We start from the raw sequence: 7,195 nt of genomic DNA on the forward strand, positions 1-7,195 counted from the left end.
TCAACCTTCTGTCGCTCCGACCTTTACTTTTTACTTTGTGAACTAGCTTATTTACCCTCGTCCGTTCACGAAAACGCGAGAATCCTTGCTCATTTAACACTACATCCAGGCACCGATGCAGCGGCTCTCGCTCATTTGACACCGAACTCGAGCCATATAGCGCGTTGCTTCCGGGCAACGACCTAACTTTAGTGCAATAATATCTTTGATTCATGTCATGGGGGTTCGACTATATTTTTATGTTGGTTGTCGAAAACTTAGCACAACCCTCCTCCTTTATCCGGGCGGAGTTACTCCTTATTTTCTATATCTTAAAGAATTTTTATAATTGAAAAGAGATAATTAAATTAAAATAGAAGAAATATCTTAATAATTTTTTAATTATTACTACATAAAAAAATAGATAATCTTTTAATTTTTAAATATTACACTTAGTGTAGACTATAAATATCTATTGAATCATTTTTAAAATTTTTAATTTGAACTCCACTTTATTATATACTAAAACAGTAACTTTTATTTTATAGTTATATTATATAATGTTAAATGTCCTAGATGTTATAGAATTAGAAATTCATGTACCATCTATTTAATGAAATTCTTATGTTTAATTTTTAAATAAGTCCAACATCTCATTGTATATTGTAACTCTTTGTATTTTATAATAATAATAATAATTATTATTATTAATTATTATTATTATTATTATTATTATTATTATTATTATTATTTATGGTCATGACTGTGGGAATCAGATCTCGCATCATTTGTTTACTAGATTTATACATTAAAATAATATTTTAGATGAAAAGAATAAAAAGAAGTAATCCACATTATATGAAGAATAATTCATGCTAAAAAAAATCACACGTTATTGTAGTTGCCGGTTGATTAGAACAAGTAAGAGGATATGTAAAGCGGCTTGGCTTGCACTCAATCTTCAACAAGGCTTTACGAGAATTAGACAAGCTGATCAGAATTCCTAATCATTTACTACACGTGTCCTTCAACTATGTAAATCTGTAAATCTGTATGAAATTGTATCTATACACTAGAGTGACCCATAGAAAAAACAAGTTATGCTAGAATTGCGAGTTCGCAAAAAAAAAAAAAATGTTAGGAACAGTAATTTTGGTATTTTGTAATCATTAATTGGTAATCAATAATATTTTTAATGGTATGAGATTATATCTAATAATAAGAGATTACTCACTTTTATTTTGATGATTAAGTACTGGTCAAAAAACACAAAAATTACTAACCTTAAACTTTAAAAAAAAAAAAAAAAAACTGCCTAACTCGCATTCCTTAATTCACAGGCCTTGACGGATTTGGATGGGACGAGCTGGCCAATGAGTCTTTTGTTTTTTCTTTAAGGCCTAAAATAAAAAATGTCCAAATCCATAAATTCAATTACCCAACTTAAAGCAAATAATTCTATGTGTAAACACAATTTACTCCCATTAGCTTCCATTAGCTTCCTCATTAACCTCTAACTATTCACAAGTTTGTATTTGGACTGTTTATTTTTACTTAAATTATAACTTAGATAATATTTAATTGATTAGAGATATGAATAATATTTAATTATTTTGTTCAAAAAACATAGACGAAGACTACGTTTATTAAAAAATTAGAATTATATGAATTTAAAAATTATAAATTTATTAAAATATTTGTGAAATTATATTTTTTAATATTTAATGATTTAGTAATTAAAAAAAAAGTGAAAGAATAGGCGGACTTAGGATTTGTTTGGGTGCCATTCTGAAAAAAGATCTTTTTTTAAATGATCATTTTTTTAAAAGATCTTTTACAAAAGTAAAAGTGATTTTATGTTTGGATACTTTAGCTAAAAATACTTATTTAAAAGATGTTATTGTTTGGATACAAAAATATTTTTATAATAATAAAATTACTTAAAAGGACATTCAATCATAAAAAAGTTTATTAATAATAATAAAAGAAAACTAATTATTTATACTAATTTATTTGATCCGATAATTGATCTCTTATATTGTCTCTTATTTCTTCCATTACCCGAACATCTTCTTGTGTTGGTTCTTCCCATTCATTAATTTCAGAATTTGTTGATCCATTTTTTACAGTAGTACCGTCATCTTCATTGGCTTGTAACGAAACAATATCTTCAAACTTTTGTAAAATACTTATGTCATCAGAATCCATCATTCTTATAAAATTATGAAGACTGAAACATGCAACAATGATATCACGCTGGGTTTTAAATTTGGCTCTTAATGGCATGTTTTGTAATATCTTCCATCTTGCTTTGCATACTCCAAAAGTCCTTTCAATTACTGTCCTTAAACTTGAATGACAATAGTTGAAATTGTTTGATCTAAAATTTGGTGCTAGTCTAAATTATTGTGGAATATGATACCTTGTATGACGATAAAGTCCTAAGAATCCCTTAAAAGTTGGATAACCAGCATCAACTAAGTAATATTTACCTGAAATACATTAAAAAAATATACAAAAATCAAGCCACATATTATCATGAAAATAAATGTAACCTCGAAATAAACTTAAATGACATAACTAACCTTCTGGTGGATGTGGAAAATTTAGCTTTTTTATTCGAAGAGCCTCCATAAAAATTCTTGTATCATGTGCAGAACCTTCCCAACCAGCCCATATAAATGTAAAACACATATTAAAATCACAGCCATTACATTTGTTGTAGTATTTCCTTTTCTACCAACAAATCGCACTTGCTCATCTTGGTGAACATGAATGACTATATGCGTACCATCTATAGCTCCAATACAATCTTTGAAATATGGCCAATATCTATCATTATCCATAATATATTTAGGTGTGTCTCCAAAACTAGGATCAATAGGTCTAATAATATTTTTTACTAATTTCTTCACACATGATAGAACATGATGAAATTGACGAAATATAGTTTCACTTGAATGCTGAAATCGCTCCTCTAACATTCTATAAGAAGCTCCTTGCCCAAGCATGTATAAAAATGTTGTTACCATCTCTTCTCCACTAACATCTCGTGTGGATTTCAAGCCATAATTGAGAACCAAATCATTGCATAAATGGTTAAACACTGATTTTCTCATTCTAAATTGTTCAAAAAATCGCATTTCATTCCCTTCCTTTAATTCTAATAGCCATTGATATCCTGATAGTTTTGAAGTCCTTTTCTCTTGTTTGAGGACATATCGCAAGTAATAATTGGCAACTCCACAATAGCTAATATAGCAGCTGATTCGTAATCTTTTTCATATTCTTCATATTCAGTATCATTATCTGTTTCATAATCACTCATCCTGTATAATTTAAATTAGAGTAAAGTATCGTCTTTATCCCCAACGTTTGGGGTAAGTCTTAAAGTTGTCCATAACGTTTCAATCATCCTATTTAAGTCTTTAACGTTTCAAAACTGACTCAATGTTGTCATGCCGTTAGGAATCCGTCAACAGAATTGACGGCAGGACAAAATTGAGACGATTTTGAAACGTTAGGGATTTAAATAGGACGAAAACGTTGGGACAAAAATGATACATAGAAATAAATTTTAATTTTATCCTTCAATAATATCAATTTTTTACTATACATAGTATTCAATTACACTTAATCACATTACTTTCATTTTAAATAAATTAATTTTTTTATAATTTTACTCTTAAAAATTTTTAGTTATCATGAAATGTTTGTAGAATGACTAGTATATAAACTTGCAGAAAAGAAAAAAAAAATATATGCTTATGATTTTTTCTTTGGTCAGCTGGGTATCACCCTTCCCTTTACCAAATTTGAAACCGACCTGTTATGGTCTTGTAATGTTGCCCCTTCTCAACTTCACCCCAATTCCTGGGGTTTTATTAAAATTTTTCAATTGCTGTGCAATGGTTTTGGTATTCCTGCTTCCCAATCTCTCTTTTTCTATCTGTTTGTCTTGACTAAGCCCGGTGTGGTAAAAAAGAAGTCAGCTTGGGTCTCCTTTCGTTCTACCCAGGGAAAGAAGGTTTTTTCCATGTTTGACGAGTCGTTCCATGATTTTAAAAACTACTTTTTCAAGGTCCGAGCTGTTGAAGGAGCTCGGCCCTTTTTTCTGGATGAAAATGACGAATCTGCTTTTCCCTTGGAATGGCAAAAAGACGTGAGGGGTCTCCAGGTATTCGTCGGAGATGTTGGATGATGCTGAGCGAGCCTTTGTGACTATCTTGGAAGAACGCTGGGGTCAACCTCCCCATCTCGACACAAAGAAATTTCTAACCAATCCTTCTCTTCTTCAAACTGAACTGGGTATCTTTATGTTTTCTTTATTATCCGTGTATGTTGCTTGTAGCTGTCTTTCCGACTTGTAACTGATTTTCTGTTTTATTTGCAGAGGCAATGAAGAATAGTGAATCCATGAAAGCTTTTAAGAGGGCGCAGAGGGCGACTGCTGCCAGAAATGTTGCTGCCAAGGCGGCTGGGGAGGGATCCTCCCAAGTGCGCGAGAAGCCATCAGTGCAGAGTTCCACCGGGGTGAAGAAGGTGATCCCTACACCCCGAGTTCGTTTGGTAGATCCTCACGTCGCCTCTGCTGCTCCTTTTGTTGCTCCTCCCAATAAAAAACAAAAGACTGCTGAGCCCTTTGACCTCGATGCCCCTGATTTTAATACTATTGAATTCGTGGATCAACAAATCGGTCCCTACGGCGCTCTCTCCATGGACGATGTGTCCAACCTCCATCACTTGGAATTTATGGCCCGAAATCATGTGAAGATGGCGTATATGTCGGGTGCCATATATCGGACTGCTCAGAATCTCCCTCTCCACGCTACTAAAGCGTTTATGGAGGAGGCGAAACAAGAGTTTGATCGGATGAAGGAGTTAAAGGAGGAGCTTGAGACAAAGGTGGCCAAGCTCGAGAAGGACTTGAAGAATGAGGAGGCGAGTTCTCAGTCATTGGCGGCTTCTTTGAGGTTGGCTGAGGACGCAGTCTTGATGCACAAGGATAGTTACGTTACATCTTATCGAGAGGTGATGCGCCTGAGGGGGGAGCTCGACCATGCCCGGGAAGATTATTCTGAGCTTCAAGGTCATCTCGTTGGTAGCGTGACTGCTGCTTACGAGAACTTGAAGGAGCAAGTTTTAGTTATTGCTCCCGAGGCCGATCTCACCCTTTTTAGCCTGGATAATATTGTCAGGGATGGCAAGATTGTCCCTGATGATGAGGGTGATGATGATGAGGTTGTTCCTCCCCCTGTGTCCTCTACTAAAGTGCCGACCTCTTCTGCTCCTCCGGTTGCACCTGATTCGGATTGCCAGATTCTGAACCGGGAGGATGGAACTGTAGATGCTGTACCGATTCAGACTCGTCCTCCTTCTCCTTGTCCTAATGCTGCCAAGAAGGCTCCTGATGCTTGCTGATCTCTTTCCTGGGAATTTGTGTAGTTGGTCCGGCTTGTGGGCTTTTTAAAACTTTTTTATTTATTTACTGACGCTTTCCTAGTTGCTTTTCTAGCAACTTTTATTTTGACAAACAAAAAAGGTAGCTCGCCATCCTTAGATTTTGCTGGCCTTCGAGGCTTTTGCAACTTTTGTAGATTTTATATAATGCCTTTTGATTTGACATTTTTCTGTTTTCTGCTGATGTGTGATATCTTGTGGCTCGACCTCCTTGGGTTATTTTGTTATTTGTAGCTTGAATCCTTTGAGGTTACGATTTGTGGGGTCCAACTTGTTTCTCGGTTTTCCGTATTTGTGACCGGTTCCTTTGCGTTGGTCCCTTTCTAAGTTATTATTGTAATCCTCTCTTTCAAAGATTACTTTTATAACTTATTTGTAGGAGATTGACTTCGTCAGGTCGATCTCTTTTTAAGTTATTTTTGTAATCATCTTTCTTGGACCTTTGTCAGGTCTCTTTCAGGGATTACTTTGATAACTTTTCAGTAGTAGGAGTCCGACTTGGTTATGTCGGTCTCCCTTAAGTTATTTTTTGTAGTCCTCTTTCTTGGATCTTTGTCAGATCTCTTTCAGGGACTACTTTGATAACTTTTTGGTAGTAGGAGTCCGACTTGGTTATGTCGGTCTCCCTTAAGTTATTTTTTTGTAGTCTTCTTTCTTGGATCTTTGTCAGATCTCTTTCAGGGACTACTTTGATAACTTTTTGGTAGTAGGAGTCCGACTTGGTTATGTCGGTCTCCCTTAAGTTATTTTTTGTAGTCCTCTTTCTTGGATCTTTGTCAGATCTCTTTCAGGGACTACTTTGATAACTTTTTTCATTTTGGGCTGACTTTGTCATGTCTGGCCCTTCTAAGTTAAAGTAATCCTCTTTAATAGGGTTGGCCAGACCTCTTTCCAGGGTTTACTTATAACTTGGGTTGACTTGGTCCGACTTCTTAACGTCGGCCAGTCTTTAAGTTATTATTTTAGCAATCCGTAAGACCTCGTCAGGTTCTTTTTTGGATCACTTTCGATAACTTCTTACATTATCCTATGTTCATCTTTGCCGATTTGTAGAAAGTGGTTGTCAAATCTAGATCGTCTTTTGGGTGAATCGCGTTTTCACCTTTATCGGACGATTGTCTTTATCGTGATCGTGCAGTGAAATTGTTTTTCACTTTCTGCCGATCTGTTGCTTTATAATCGGATGATGAATGCTTCAGATTAATGCGTCTTGAAATCTTTGTAGAATATCTAAAATATATTTTATTTAAAGGAAAAGTGCAAATAGATACATATGGGATTGTCTGAGTCTCAACTTAGTGCCTCATTAAAAAACCTTTTCAGGAAAAAGAGTGCATCCAATGATGAGATCTTTTATCTCTTCTTAACTGTAGTACCTTCTTAGGTTGCAAGCATGCCACGACCTGGGAAGCTCTCATCCATCGAGTTCAGACAGTCTGTAGTAGCCCTTTCCAAGTACTTCTACAACTCGGTAGGGTCCTTTCCAGTTTGCTGCCAGCTTTCCTTCTCCTGGTCGAGTTGTTCCGATATCATTTCGGATTAGGATGAGATCATTCTCTGCAAAACTTCTCGGTACTACCTTTTGATTATATCTGGAAGCCATTCGGTGCTTTAGAGCTTCTTCCCTGATCCGAGCTCTTTCCTGGAGTTTGGGTAGCAAGTCGAGCTCTTCTCTCTAAAGTTGGGAGTTTGCTCCCTCATTGTAGTGAACTACTCTGGGCGACCCTTCCTCACTTTCTACTGGAATCATCGCCTC

The sequence above is a fragment of the Arachis ipaensis genome, chromosome B7 (assembly GCF_059453495.1).
Source record: "Arachis ipaensis isolate K30076 ecotype BB chromosome B7, ASM5945349v1, whole genome shotgun sequence".
Lineage (NCBI taxonomy): Eukaryota > Viridiplantae > Streptophyta > Magnoliopsida > Fabales > Fabaceae > Arachis > Arachis ipaensis.